At 51.7% G+C, this 15,226-nt stretch overlaps 1 protein-coding gene and 1 non-coding gene across 10 annotated transcripts in view; one reads left to right on the top strand and one right to left on the bottom strand.

Moving 5' to 3' along the window:
- Positions 1-15,226, bottom strand: part of AGPAT3 (1-acylglycerol-3-phosphate O-acyltransferase 3) — a 124,968-nt gene that overhangs the window by 72,952 nt on the left and 36,790 nt on the right. Inside the window, exon 1 of one of the 9 annotated variants that reach the window (XM_077995624.1) lies at positions 12,016-12,169. The exons of 7 other annotated variants lie outside the window; for them this stretch is intronic. The gene's annotated coding sequence lies outside the window, so the exon portion shown is untranslated. Of the gene's footprint in view, positions 1-6,110; positions 6,295-12,015; positions 12,170-15,226 lie in introns of those variants that run through there. One more of the 9 variants, XM_077995623.1, reaches the window with a different exon arrangement.
- On the top strand, positions 3,222-3,324 carry LOC114677199 (U6 spliceosomal RNA). Its single transcript, XR_003728500.2, has one exon. It is a non-coding gene; the product is annotated as a U6 spliceosomal RNA (small nuclear RNA).

The following is a 15,226-nucleotide window of genomic DNA, read 5'->3' on the forward strand; positions in this document are numbered from 1 at the left end:
CCTGTGACAGGCCCTGGATGGTGTGTGCAGCTCATTAAACCCCCCTCTGTGACCCCACCACGGCAGAAGCTAGCGCTGCCCGCCCTATGCCACTGGGCCTGGCTGCGGGAGCAGAGCAGAGGAGAGGAGGAGCCCCTTCCTGGAGGAGCCCTGAGGAGTCTCCAGCATCCAGCTCCAGAGACTCACACCACAGAGGAGGGCAGCACCAAGTCCAGGCCCAGAGACCCAGCGGGCCGCAGGAGGCCACGGAAACCCCGGCCCAGAGACCCGGCGGGCCGCAGGAGGCCACGGAAACCCCGGCCCAGAGACCCGGCGGGCCGCAGGAGGCCACGGAAACCCCGGCCCAGAGACCCGGCGGGCCGCAGGAGGCCACGGAAACCCCGGCCCAGAGACCCGGCGGGCCGCAGGAGGCCACGGAAACCCCGGCCCAGAGACCCGGCGGGCCGCAGGAGGCCACGGAAACCCCGGCCCAGAGACCCGGCGGGCCGCAGGAGGCCACGGAAACCCCGGCCCAGAGACCCGGCGGGCCGCAGGAGGCCACGGAAATCCTGGCCCAGAGACCCAGCGGGCCACAAGCGGCCACAGAAACCCCGGCCCAAGCACATCTGTACTCGAGAGAATTTTCTTTCTCGAAGCACAAAATGGCAGAGTTCCTTGCAAGCAACCTGACTTTTGAAAAAAGCCAAGACACTGCTATTTTGGCGTTTTCTTGCATGGACAACAGTGAGTGGCTGCCCCAGAGCAGAAGCAGCCCCGCTCCTCCCACGAGCATCTCCTGTCCACACATCTGACTGGCACCAGCCTCAAACCCTCCTCCTTATACCAGCCTCATCTCTTTCCACCTCGGTGATGCGATCAAGGATTTCAACTTCCAAAAAAGGAAACCTTTTCCATTATAAAAAATCTCCCCCAAATAAGGAAGCCTGCATTCTCACAATAATCTATCGAGTATTTGCTAAACCTTCACAAAGATTTAGCATCAAGAGACAGAGAAATCAGGAAAAGAATGTCCCAACACTCACACTGACGGTGACCCCCAGGGAGCTGTGAAATGTCCTCTCCACACTCACCCCACGTCCTCTCCACACTCACCCCACGTCCTCTCCACACTCACCCCACGTCCTCTCCACACTCACCCCACGTCCTCTCCACACTCACCCCACGTCCTCTCCACACTCACCCCACGCCTTGGTGGGGGAGACAGGCCCGCCCTCCCCAGACACCCAGCTTGGGGTGGGAGGCTGTCAGGAGGTTAGAATCTTGTTAACAAAGTAATTAATGCTTTATCCCCAGGAAAAAAAAAAAAAGAGAGCTCATAGAATCGGCAACGTGGAGCTCATTACTGATTAACAAAAGAACCACCACGAACCCCGGCTTTTTATCGTGGACCGAGGGAAGTGACTGGGAAGTGACCGTCAAAGGCACCGACTGCACAACTAACAAGCGCTCCAGAGTGCTCATTACCTGGTGCAGCCCAGAGTCTCACCCGCGGGAAACAAACTCTTCTTTCCTTCTGTCCCCACATCCAACACTCAACACAGAACGCTCTGCTCTCCTCAACAGGTAGGGATTTCAGCATTAGAAAATCCCACGGTGCCGGGGCTCGCCCTCGAGACTGCCCCACTTGTGACCTGTGCTCCTGACCACCTGGCCGGAAGCTGGGGTTCCCACGGTGCCCTCCTTGAGTCTGACCATTTGCTAGGACGGCTCACAGAACTCTGGGAAACTGTCTGCTGGTTTATTATAAAGGGTGTGACGAAGGATCCGGATGGACAGCCGGGCGGAGAGGGGCACAGGGCGAGGCCTGGGGTGACCAGAGCACAGGGGCATCCAGTGCTTCTGACCGACCAGCTACAGGGTGGGTTTCCAATGACCCCTCCTCGGGTTCAATTAATTTGCCAGAGCAGCTCACAGGACTCAGGGAGACATATTTACTGGTTTATTATAAGGATGTTAGAAAGATACACACAGATGAAGAGATGCACAGGGCGAGGTATGGGGCAGGGAGCTCAGAGCAGGTGTGCCCTCCCCAGGACTCCACCCTCCAGGAACCTCCCCGTGCTCAGCAGCCTGCAAGCCCCCTACACCCTGTCCTTTAGGGAGCCTGTAGAGGCCTCATGACACAGGCACGATTGAGCAGATCACCAGCCACTGGTGATCCACTCCACCTCTGCGGGCTCCCTCCCCTCCCCAGAGGTCCACCGTGGAGTTCCAAACTCTAATCATGTGGTCGGTTGCCCTGGCAACCCGTCCCCCATGAGGCGGTCCTGGAGCCTCAGCTGCAGTCACCTCAGTAGCAAACAAAAAGACACTCAGCAGTAAAGGCTGTAGGAGCTTCGTGCCCGGAGCCAGGGCCAGAGACCAAACGTATGTTTCTGATTACATCACATTATCACACTCACCAAGCATCACATGCCCAGCGCGCTGTCTCCTCTCAGCCCTGAGTCACACACACTCACATTCAACACTCACACCCTCTCACACACACACACACTCTCACACTGACACATTCACGCTTTACACACACCCTCACACACACACTCACAATCTGTCACACACACTCTCACGCTGACACATTCACGCTCTACACACACACACACTCCCACATTCTCACACTGCCACGTTCATGCTTTACACACACCCTCACACACACACTCACAATCTCTCTCACACACACTCTCACGCTGACACATTCACGCTCTACACACACACACACTCCCACATTCTCACACTGCCACGTTCATGCTTTACACACACCCTCACACACACACTCACAATCTCTCTCACACACACTCTCACGCTGACACATTCACGCTCTACACACACACACACTCCCACATTCTCACACTGCCACGTTCATGCTTTACACACACCCTCACACACACACACACACACACACACACACACACTCAGGGCTGAGACAAGATGAATGCCCCAGCATGCAGTGGGGGAAGAAATGGACTAAAAAGACGCAGCCGCATGCTCTGGGAGGGATGCAGATGTGGTCACACCCCTGCCTGCAGCGCACTCCTGTCCCTTCTCCAAGTTTCAGGTGACAACCGGGATCCTGTCTGGAGACCCCCCGGGGACTCCGAGCACGGAGATGCAGATGCCCGCACAGCACCCACGCACCAGGAAAGCTGGTTTGAAAACACCACGGAACCAAAGTCTGGGCTCCAAGATCTTTATGCTATTTGGGAAGAAAACAGAGACGCCCATGCTTGCGTCACCCGTACATGCACTAAAACCGGAGCGAGGCAGAGGAGATGAGTGTGGCCCCTGCAGAAGGGCGACAAGCAAATTCGTGAAGCGTTCCATATTTGTTGTTGGCATGGATGTGGGGAAGAGGGAACACCTCTACAATTGTAAATTAGTACAACCACTACGGAAACAGCGTGGAGGTTCCTTAAAGAACTAAAAGTAGATCCACCATTCGATCCAGCAATCCCACTCCTGGGTATCTACCCAGAGGAAAAGAAGCCATGAGAGGAAGAAGACACAGGCATGTTTGTAGCAAGACGATTTGCAATTGCAAGGATACAGAACCAACCTGAGTGGCCATGGACTGGAGAGTGAATAAAGAACACGTGGTCCATACACACCACGGAATACTACTCAGCCATCAAAAGGGACAAAATAATGTCTCGCAGCAACTTGGATGGAGCTGGAGGCCGTTATTCTAAGTGAAGTGACTCAGGAACGGAAAACCAAAAACTCTGTTCTCACTTATAAGTGGGAGCTAAAACATAATGGGCAGGGAAATTGGGAAGGGGGTGAGGGATAAAGACTCTATATTGGGTCTAGTGTACACTGCTCGGGTGACAGGTGCACTAAAATCTCAGAATTCACCACTAAAGAACTCGTCCGCGGCCGGGCGCGGTGGCTCAAGCCTGTAATCCCAGCACTTTGGGAGGCTGAGACGGGCGGATCACGAGGTCAGGAGATCGAGACCATCCTGGCTAACACGGTGAAACCCCGTCTCTACTAAAAAATACAAAAAAAAACTAGCCGGGCGCGGTGGCGGGCGCCTGTAGTCCCAACTACTCGGGAGGCTGAGGCAGGAGAATGGCGTGAACCTGGGAGGCGGAGCTTGCAGTGAGCTGAGATCCGGCCACTGCACTCCAGCCTGGGCGGCAGAGCGAGACTCCGTCTCAAAAAAAAAAAAAAAAAAAAAAAAAAAGAACTCGTCCGCATAACCAAAATTCACCTGTACCCCATACACTATTGAAATTTTTAAAAAAAGAAAATAGAGACACCGGTGAACTTTTGTGACGTCAAGCATGCATCCTAACATTTAAGGACAATGCTCCAAGAATGTAAATGATTGACAGATGTGTGACTTCTGCAACAGGAGGAATGGAAAATTAAAAAAAAAACTTCACCCAGTCCCACAGCAGGCAGGAAAATGAAGGAAAAGAATGTTAAATAATAATGATGGTGATGGTAAAGTAGAAAGTTAACTCAAGACAAAAAAAGGAAAAAAAAAAAAAAGAAAGTTAAACACATAAAGAATCACAAGTATAAACGGCATTTAAAAATTTAGCTGTCAGCCGGGTGGGATGGCTCACATCTGTAATCCCAGCACTTTGGGAGGCTGAGGCGTGCAGATGGCTTGAGGTCAGGAGTTCAAGACCAGCCTGGCTAACAGGGTGAAACCCTGTCTCTACTAAAAATACAAAAATTAGCTGGGCATGGTGGCACACACGTGTAATTCCAGCTACTCAGGAGCCTCAGGCAGGAGAATCACTGGAACCTGGGTGACGGACGTTGCAGTGAGCCAAGATCGTACCACTGCACTCCAGCCTGGGTGACAACCCCGACAACACCCACAACACCCACAACCCCTACAAACCCTACAACCACCACAACCCCTACAACCCCACACCCACAACCCCCACAACCCCTACAATACCAACACCCACAACACCCACAACTCCAACACCCACAACCCCTACAACAACCACAACCCCAACACCCACAACACCCACAACCCCAACTCCCACAACCCCCACAACCCCCACAACACCCACCACCCCCACAACCCCAACACCCACAACCCCTAAAACTCCAACACCCACAACCCCTACAACACCCACAACCCCAACTCCCACAACATCCACAACCCCCACAACCCCAACTCCCACAACCCCTACAATCCCAACACCCACAACCCCCACAACCCCAACACCCACAACCCCTACAACACCCACAACCCCAACTCCCACAACACCCACAACCCCCACAACCCCAACACCCACAACCCCTACAACCCCAACACCCACAACCCCTACAATACCCACAACCCCAACTCCCACAACACCCACAACCCCCACAACCCCAACTCCCACAACCCCTACAACTCCAACACCCACAACCCCCACAACCCCAACACCCACAACCCCTACAACACCCACAACCCCAACTCCCACAACACCCACAACCCCCACAACCCCAACCCCCACAACCCCAACACCCACAACCCCAACACCCACAACCCCTACAACACCCACAACCCCAACTCCCACAACACCCACAACCCCCACAACCCCAACTCCCACAACCCCTACAACCCCCAACACCCACAACCCCTACAACACCCACAACACCCACAACCCCTACAACCCCCACAACCCCTACAACCCCCACAACCCCAACTCTCACAACACCCACAACCCCAACTCTCACAACACCCACAACCCCCACAACCCCCACAACCCCAACTCTCACAACACCCACAACCCCCACAACCCCAACTCTCACAACCCCCACAACCCCCACAACCCCCACAACCCCAACTCCCACAACCCCCACAAGCCCTACAACACCCACAACACTCACAACACAGTTCTGCCTGTGAAGACGCCAACTCACCCACCCTGTAGATAAGGCAGCGAAAGGAGTTATGTGGACCCCCACCTGCCTGCCTCCTCCCGTGTGCCACACATGCCCACCCTTACTTTAAATGTGCCCACTTTCTGCTCCAAAAGCAAAGTGCCTGCAGGTCACCGGGTGCCGGGAGTGGGGAGAGAGAACAGCTTGGCTCTGGGACAGGAGCGAGGGGCCACATGCTCTGCCACTGTCACTCTTCCTAGAGAAGCAACAGACGTTACCCAAAAAGGAGCAGCCTGAGGATCTTAGACACGGACATGAGCATGAGGCAGCCACAAACAAGACTCCAACTCTCCCAACTATCAGCTCAACACCAAAAACTCGACCGAAGTGAAACAAAAACCCAGAAAGGCCAAGAGCAGAAACCACACACGGGACGATGCAGGCATCTGTGATGTGTGTGCGCGAATGTGCATGTATTTTAACTGCAACTCCCTACAATACACAAAATGACCATAGCCCTGGTCCAAACACACCAATCATACCTACCGATACAAAGAGACTCCAATCACCTACTAAAAGGACAACATTCACACTAGTTTAAAACAAACCCCAACTCTGCAGATAGAAGAGAAAGACCTAACAGAGAAATTCAGCAGAGGCTGGGCGCGGTGGCTCAAGCCTGTAATCCCAGCACTTTGGGAGGCCGAGGCGGGTGGATCACGAGGTCAGGAGATCAAGACTATCCTGGCTAACATGGTGAAACCCCGTCTCTACTAAAAATACAAAAAAAAAAAAAAAAACTAGCAGGGCGTGTTGGCGGGCGCCTGTAGTCCCAGCTACTTGGGAGGCTGAGGCGGGAGAATGGCGTGAACCCGGGAGACGGAGCTTGCAGTGAGCCGAGATCAGGCCACTGCACTCCAGCCTGGGAGACACAGCGAGACTCCGTCTCAAAAAAAAAAAAAAAAAAAAAAAAAAAGAAATTCAGCAGAGTTAAAAATACATGAAATAAATATATACTGGAAAAATGCAAAAAAAAAAGGGTCCGATATCATGATATTAGACAATATCAGGCCAAATGAAATAAATGAGACAAATCAGGAATATCACGCTTAAACTAAAATGCTTAGAGCAAATACAGTCATTCGATATATTCACGCCAAATAACCCGACACACTTCATTAAGCAGAAATTCAGAGGATGCCACAGAAACCCATCTCAGCACATGAAGGCAGGAGACACGCGTGTCCCTTCCAACCCGAGAAAGAACACGCGGGCAAGAAATAAGCACACGAGGCTATCAGACACATAAACAACAAAATTAAAGCAGCAGCGCATAAGGAGAAAGAGGCAATTCTGTACTTGATAAGAGAGAACACACTTTTCTGTTTTCAATATCCCATGGAAACATTCATAAACAGCACCCATATATGAAGCAGTAAAGAAGTTCTCGGCCGGGCGCGGTGGCTCAAGCCTGTAATCCCAGCACTTTGGGAGGCCGAGACGGGCGGATCACGAGGTCAGGAGATCGAGACCATCCTAGCTAACACGGTGAAACCCCGTCTCTACTAAAAATACAAGAAAATTAGCCAGGCGAGGTGGCGGGCGCCTGTAGTCCCAGCTACTCGGGAGGCTGAGGCAGGAGAATGGCGTGAACCCGGGAGGCGGAGCTTGCAGTGAGCCGAGATCGAGCCACTGCACTCCAGCCTGGGGCACAGAGCAAGACTCCGTCTCAAAAAAAAAAAAAAAAAAAAAAAAAGAAGTTCTCAACCAATACCAAGTAATAATTAAAATACAAACAACAGGCTGGGCGCGGTGGCTCAAGCCTGTAATCCCAGCACTTTGGGAGGCCGAGACGGGTGGATCACGAGGTCAGGAGATCGAGACCATCCTGGCTAACACAGTGAAACCCCGTCTCTACTAAAAATACAAAAAAAATGAGCCGGGCGTGGTGGCGGGCGCCTGTAGTCCCAGCTACTCCGGAGGCTGAGGCAGGAGAATGGCGGGAACCCGGGAGGCGGAGCTTTCAGTGAGCCGAGATTGCACCACCTCGCTCCAGCCTGGGCAACAGCGTGAGACTCCGTCTCAAAAAAAAAAAAAAAAAAAAAAGAAATTTAAACATTATCTTCTTACATGTTCCTCTTAAAGGGAAAATAGAAGTAAAAACTGAAGAATTGGCCAGGCGCGGTGGCTCACACCTGTAATGCCAGCACTCTGGGAGGCCGAGGTGGGCAGATCACGAGGTCAGGAGATCGAGACCATCCTGGCTAACACAGTGAAACCCCGTCTCTACTAAAAAGAAAATATAAAAAATTAGCCGGGCGTAGTGGCACGCGCCTGTAGTCCCAGCTACTCGGGAGGCTGAGCCAGGAGAATGGCGTGAACCCGGGAGGTGGAGTTTGCAGTGAGCTGAGATCGCACCACTGCACTCCAGCCTGGGCGGCAGAGCGAGACTCCGTCTCAAAAAAAAAAAGAAAAACTGAAGAATTTTCAGAAACCATACTAATAAAACTAAAGCAGTGCTTTAGAGGAAAATTTAACCCATCAATTACTTTAAATCTTTAGAAATGAAAGCAAGACAATAAGAGAATGAAGCCTCCAACTTAAAAAGCTGAAAATTACAAAGTAACTGAAGGAATTAATAAATATAAAAGGAAAAAAAATTTTTTAATCTTAATAGCTAAATTGAAATTTTTTTTTTTTTTTTTTTTTTTGAGATGAAGTCTCACTCTGTCACCCAGGCTGGAGTGCAGTGGTGCAATCTTGGCTCACTGCAAGCTCTGCCTCCCGGGTTCACGCCATTCTCCTGCCTCAGCCTCCCGAGTAGCTGGGACTACAGGCGCCCGCCACCACGCCCGGCTAATTATTTTGCATTTTTAGCAGAGACGGGGTTTCACTGTGTTAGCCAGGATGGTCTTGATCTCCTGACCTCGTGATCCACCTGCTTCGGCCTCCCAAAGTGCTAGGATTATAGGCGTGAGCCACCACACCCAGCTGATCTATTTTTACAGAATTAAAATATCTGAGTACTGGGCATGGTGGCTCAGGCCTGTGATACCAGTGCTTTGGGAGGCCGAGCTGTGAGGATCACTTGAGACCAGGAGTTTGAAACCAACCTGGGCAACACAGAAAGACCCTCACCCCTACAAAAAATTTACAAATTAGCTGGGCGTAGTGGGGCACACCAGCCACTTGGGAGGCTGAGGCGAGAGGATTGCTTGAGCCCAAGAGTTCGAGGCTGCAGTGAGCCAAGATCACACCACTGTACTCCAGTCTGGGCAAGAAAGTGAGACTTCATCTCTAAAACAACAAAAAACAAACAAACAAAAAAAACAACCAAAAACAAAAAAAACCACCTCTACGTGGAATCTAGTATTTTTTAAAAATTGTAAAATAAAAATAATTAAAATATCTATTAAACAGTTTTATAAAATTTACCTCTAACAAAAATACCAAAGGCAGATGATTTCACAAGTGAATTCTACAAATCCTATAAGAATAGACTATTTTAACATTAATTAAACTTTCCCAGAACGTAAAGAAGGAAGACGTCCCAATCCCTTTAATGAAGCAACAGTGACATAAAATTCACAAGGAGAAAGGGTGCAGAGGGAAGGGAAGAAGGAAATGTGCCTGAATCACCGTCTCAAATTGTGGCGTGAGGAACCCGGGGGGGCCCCAGACCTCGCAGGCAGGGGGTTCTGAGAGCCTTCTTCACGAGCTCATAGCCTTGGGCAGCATAATTTTCTTTCTGAGCCTCAGCCACGACACAGCACAACGGGTTGCCTGCAGAGGCAGAGAGATGTCGGCTGTGGCCGCTGAGGTCAGACATCAAAGAGACATAAAAATAGAAAACAGGGCCACTGTCCTTACTAATTTTGGAAACTATGGGTTTTCCTTACAAAAGCTGGTTTATCCCAGGACACAGGAAAAAAAAAAATATTTTTTGTACGCATTGGGCTTTGAAATGAATTATTAAATATTTTTAAATGTTCTTACTGTTAATTTCTTAACTAGCGTCTACCGACACCATATTAGAGGTCTCCTGACCTCAGTACTCCTGGCATTTTGGATGGGATAAGTCTGCTGTGGGGCCGGCTGTGCCCTGCGGGATTCAGCAGCCTCCCTGGTCTTTGTGCATTTGATGCAGGAGTGACTGTCTCCCGGCAGCTGCCAACCAAAAACATCTCCTGCCATCGCCAAATGTCCGCCAGAGGACAAGGGGAGTCACCCCAGTTAAGGACCACAATAGTTGCAACTCAAAAGCAAAATCTCTTTGGGGTCCTCAATAATTTTTTTTTTGAGACAGGGTCTTGCTCTGTCACCCAGGCTGGGGTGCAATGGGGTGATCTCAGCTCACTGCAACCTCCACCCCTGGGGCTCAGGTGATCCTCCCATCTCAGCCTCCCAAGTAGCTGGTACTAGAGGCATGTGCCACCATGCCTGGCTAATTTTTGTATTTTTTATAGAGACGGGGTTTTACCATGTTGCCCAGGCTGGTCTCAAACTTCTGAGCTCAAGTGACCCACTCACCTCGGCCTCCCAAAGTGCTGGGATTATAGGCCTGAGCCACCACACCAGGCCCTCAGTAATTTTTTAAGAGTGTAAAGAGCCCATAGGTTTGAGAATCACTGCTCTTCATACGACTACGAATGCAAAAAAGTCTTTAAAATTTAGCAAACAGGGCTAACAGTGCATTAAAAAGTCAACACACACATGATGACCATGTGGATCTGTTTCATGAATGCAAGGATGGTTTGCTATGACGAAACTGACTAACAAAGTTCATCTGATTCCTTAACAAGAAGGCTTGACAGGCAACACAACAAAATTCAACCCTGGCTTCCCAGTGAAAACACTCAGCAAAGCAGCGGCCAGTACAAAATATTACACGAATTCAATGTCTGCCTCCCCTAGGAGAAGACACTCACTGAACTTCCAGTGAGGTGCTCATTCACAGGCCAGTCAGCATTTCACTCACTGGGCAAACACCAAAGGCACCGCAGCCAACACCAGGGACAAGGCAGAGCGCCCTGTAGTTAAAGGCCAGCCTCACGCATGCCCAGCGATGGAATACCCACAGTAAATATACGTTTGCAAACTGACTCCAGCCAGGACTTCACCAAAATATCATGACCATATTTGGTTTATCCTAGGACACAGGAATGGTTTACTATAGAAAACCAATTAACAGGACTATTGACACTAAGTGATAAAAGAAGAAAAGCAACAGGATGATTTGCATTTAGACTCAGGAAAAGCAGATGCTAAAGTCCATGGCCACGTACCACCGACTAAGAAAGAAGCAGGCACGAGGCCCCGTTCCTCAGGGCACTTCCTGCAGCCAGTGGCATAGGACAAGTAAAGGAGAGAGATAAAGATTGGAAAGAACAAAGCAAGCTTTCATCATTTGTACATGACACAATCATCTGCACGGAAAATCCACAAGTTCCCGGCCACGGCCAGAGCACCCCTGGCGTCCACGGGGGCTGCCTGCCTTCCTTGCCAGGTCTGCGCCATGGCCAGTGCCTTCCTCAGGAGAAATTCATCTTCACTTGGGAGGGAAGAGGAAGGGAGACAAGGCCACAATAAAAAGGAGATGTGACTCACATGTGCCCCACCTTTTGCTTGTGTGCCAGGCTTGCCCTGTGGCCCTGGCATCATCCTCTGTCACTCTGGCAGGCTGGACTGAAGGCACACAGTGGTCCCATCCAGTTCGGGTCCACGTGTTGCCATGGACATGCCTCCTGATTCCAATCCACATGGAAGTGACGAGAAGAACACTTACAGCAACACCCAAGTCAAGCCTGTGAGGACAACTAAGATACCTCTAGGCTCCCAGCGCCATCACGACCATGAGTCCGTAGAGTTCCACCGGGACCCCCTGACCTAAAGCCAAACCAGCACAGCAAGACATGCTGGGGCCCGGTCTGGCAGTTCCAGGGGCAGCCTTTGCTTTGAATTACATTCACCAAGAGGTAAGGGCGTGCCAGGCAGGCAGCGTCTGAGAGAAGACGCACCCACAGACACACAGCAGCCTTGTGACCAGGCATAGTCAGACGAACATCACCGCCCCTGTGTCTGCTGCCCTGCACTTCAGACGACTGCAAGGGAGCTGCTAGCTAACGAACACAGGTGACCCGGTCAATAAAACACGCAGAAATATGCATGCATAGAGCCCTTTACCTGTGTTCCAACAGGAGGAACCCCGTGCAGGACGTTTCAGAGCACAGCGGCTCCACAGTGGAAAAGGAGTCTGCAGCCCAGGCCACGGAGCACCTAGGGCCTCCTTGCCACCTTGATGAACTTATGAATGCACCAGATAGACAGACAGAAACAGCAGGCAGGAGGCAAAGTCCACCTTCCAGCGAGGCGGCATCTGGGCCAGGCGGGGTCACCCAGAAACCGGGGAGCTGTGAGGGCCAGTGTCGAAATCTTCCTGGACAGGCCTCACTGCGTTGGCCTGGACAGGCTGCTTCTGACCCTGCCCAGTCCCTCAATATAAGAGCGCAGTTCTAGGACACTTTCCAAATCGCACACACACAGTTCAAGTCTTTAAGGCACACTCTGGTTCTGGGAGACTGATAATCAGGTAACTGCTCCGAAACCATCACACAGACATAATGCATACGTGTGTGTGTCTATAGGTACCTCTTTAGAACATGCATAAAAAAGGAAGTGTTTCTTTAAATGAAGTAGATCTATGTGTAGTGAAAGTTTCCCAAGACAAGTTAAAATCAGGTTTTGCCGAGAGATGTCATGACACGTAGGTGCATTTTTGGAAACCCTGTGTGTGTATGTATGTTCTTACATGTACTTTGTATAAACTCTAGAATGATAAACCACAAACCACTTATAGTGGTTCCCTCCAGGAAAAAGAGTGGGATTTGGGATGGAGTGAAGAATGCAACTTTAATTATTTATTAGATTTGCCTCTGTGTTTAAATTTCATAAACATGTATTACTTTTATAATGAAAATGTAAATATCAAATGGAAAATTAACTTGTGTGCACATTAACCTCCAATCCTCTGTCTCTGCAGTGGCTGGAACAGTATAGCCTTGTCCTGAACACTGATTTGTTTGTTAAGAAAGAAGCTTCCCTTGCAGAATACCTGACTTCACGAGACATAGCTTGGCAGATCAAAGTCTGAGCCCTTTGCTCTCGCCTCATATATATCACACTTTAGAGCACAAAGATAATTCCTCCTCCAACGCACAGCAAAGGTGTAAGAACTGCACAGTGACCTGGAACACCCACCACCTCCAGTCCCCCGTGGGCATGTAGCACACTTGCTTCCAGAGGGAAGGCCGGCCCTCCTCGGCCCTCCCCTCCACCTGTCCTTCACTCACTGTGTTAGGACCCTAGACTGCTGCTGGCAACACGTGCGGCCACAGCCACTGGGAGACACCTGTGGCTCCACTCCCCTCCTCCAGGGCATCTGCCACCAATCTCTGCAGCCCAGCACCCTCTCATGGGCGCAGGACCAGACTGGCACAAACCTTTGGCTGCCGTCAGGGCTGAACACGCATTCCCCAGAAAGAGGCCGGAAGCACAGAGGGAGGCCGTCTCCATCCGCCTCTGTCCTCCGTGTTCCTGAGACAGGTGTGAGTCACACCCTTAAGGCTCCCCTCGCTTGAGAACTCACGAACAGGGGGATCCCAGCCACAGGTCATGCTGTGGGTTTTAATCCGGAAAGAACAAGACACCACATACCTGCCTCACTTCCCCAGGATGCGTCCTAGGTCTCCTAAACTCCCAGCCCAGGGTGCCCTGGGGGCTGCAATGTGCCACCTGGGGGCTTACTCCTCACCCCCACCCTCTCCACGATGAGGCCTGGGCCCCCCTCCCCACCAGGCTAGCGTTCAGATAGAACCTGCAGGACGGTGGACTAACGCTCAGGACGGGGGCCCGGTGCTCCCTTACAGCTTCCCCCTGCAGCAGAGAACAAAGTCCCACCCAGTGGCTTCTCAGAGATCCACAGTCGGCCTGCAGGCCTGGGAGCCAGGCTCTCCTACAATGAGGGCAGAGTGAGGAGAGATGAGACCTGAGACAAATACGATGGAACGGCACCGTCCGGATACCTTTCGTTATCCAAGAAAGACTCAAGAACACTTTAAAATCCTCTTGAAATGGGTATGAAAAACGAGTGGCCCACCGCCGGCCAGTCCACTGCCTGCCGTGACGGGGCCGTGGACCGAGGGGCCTGCAGCTTCCGAGGAAGCCACCCCAAGTGATGTCACCGGATCGGCCCAATGGGGCCCTTGCAGCACCCAGACCCACGAGGAACCTTTCTTGAAGTTGGAAGAGTGAAGTCCCTTATCAGACAATGTTTGTTGTATGAAGAAAAAAAAATAGTAAAAATTAGAATCAACGAATGAAGTCCATTGAGCTGAGGCCCGGCCGCTCTCGGGGTTTTTCCCAGTGGCCTCCCTCTCAGGGCAGGGGTGGCTGTGATGGGGGCACATGAGGACCCGGGAGCAGAAGACGCAGGCCAACCTCGGGGCACAGACGGGCATCCGGGGGCCTGAGAGCTGAGCCTGAGCCTGTATCCTCATCTGAAAAACGCAAACAACAGGGTTCGCTCCACAGGGATGGAAGGAAATGAAATGACGAGGGACTTTTGCAGCCTGGAGCTGGCAGGCCACCACGCTGACGCAGCACGGGCTTTGATCCTTGCCCTCGTCAGCAAGTGTCCTCTGCAATTAGCCTTTTCTTAAAGAACCCAAAGGTTTTAGGAGCTGCTGGCGTTTCAGTCCTGAACCTGGAGCTGGAGGCCATAGGTCCCTTCTCATCCTTCTAGTGCTGCCCCCACGAGCCCTGGCTCCACTCCCCCCACCCCATGCCCTCACCTGCTATCTATGCAAGAGCTGGGCTCCTGTGCCCACTTCCCAGACGGGTCACCAACGCCCAGGAAAGCAAATGCCTTGCTGTGAATCATGCAGCAAGTCACACACCGGGCTCCACAAGCTCCCAGCCTGTGTGCTCCCCCTGATCCGGACTCTTCCTCTCTGATCGAGAAGGGCCGGGGCTCAACGCACGGGTCAGGCTAGCAGGTGGCTGTGTGTGAACTTGGCTGGTTCCACTCATGACAGGCATTCCTTCCCTGCAGTCCTCAGGGCTGGGGGGTGACCAGCCCCAATAAGGCTACCAGTTCTGGATGTCACCAAATTCACCCCAAGCCTTGGTATTTTGTGCTTTAGGGCACAAATGAAGCTTGCCAAGTGCCTCATACACGCCTTGGAAATCTCACTCCAGCTTTGGGACACACACACATTTTTCCCACGTAATTTAGGCTCTGAAGTGCTCAGGTCTTCCCGCACATGGAATGTGAAAGTGTCCCTGGGGAGCCTGGGCCAGCGGCCTCCTCCGAAGGCGTCATCCCTTTGCTTCGCTG

This window comes from Macaca mulatta, chromosome 3, assembly GCF_049350105.2.
Source record: "Macaca mulatta isolate MMU2019108-1 chromosome 3, T2T-MMU8v2.0, whole genome shotgun sequence".
Taxonomy (NCBI): domain Eukaryota; kingdom Metazoa; phylum Chordata; class Mammalia; order Primates; family Cercopithecidae; genus Macaca; species Macaca mulatta.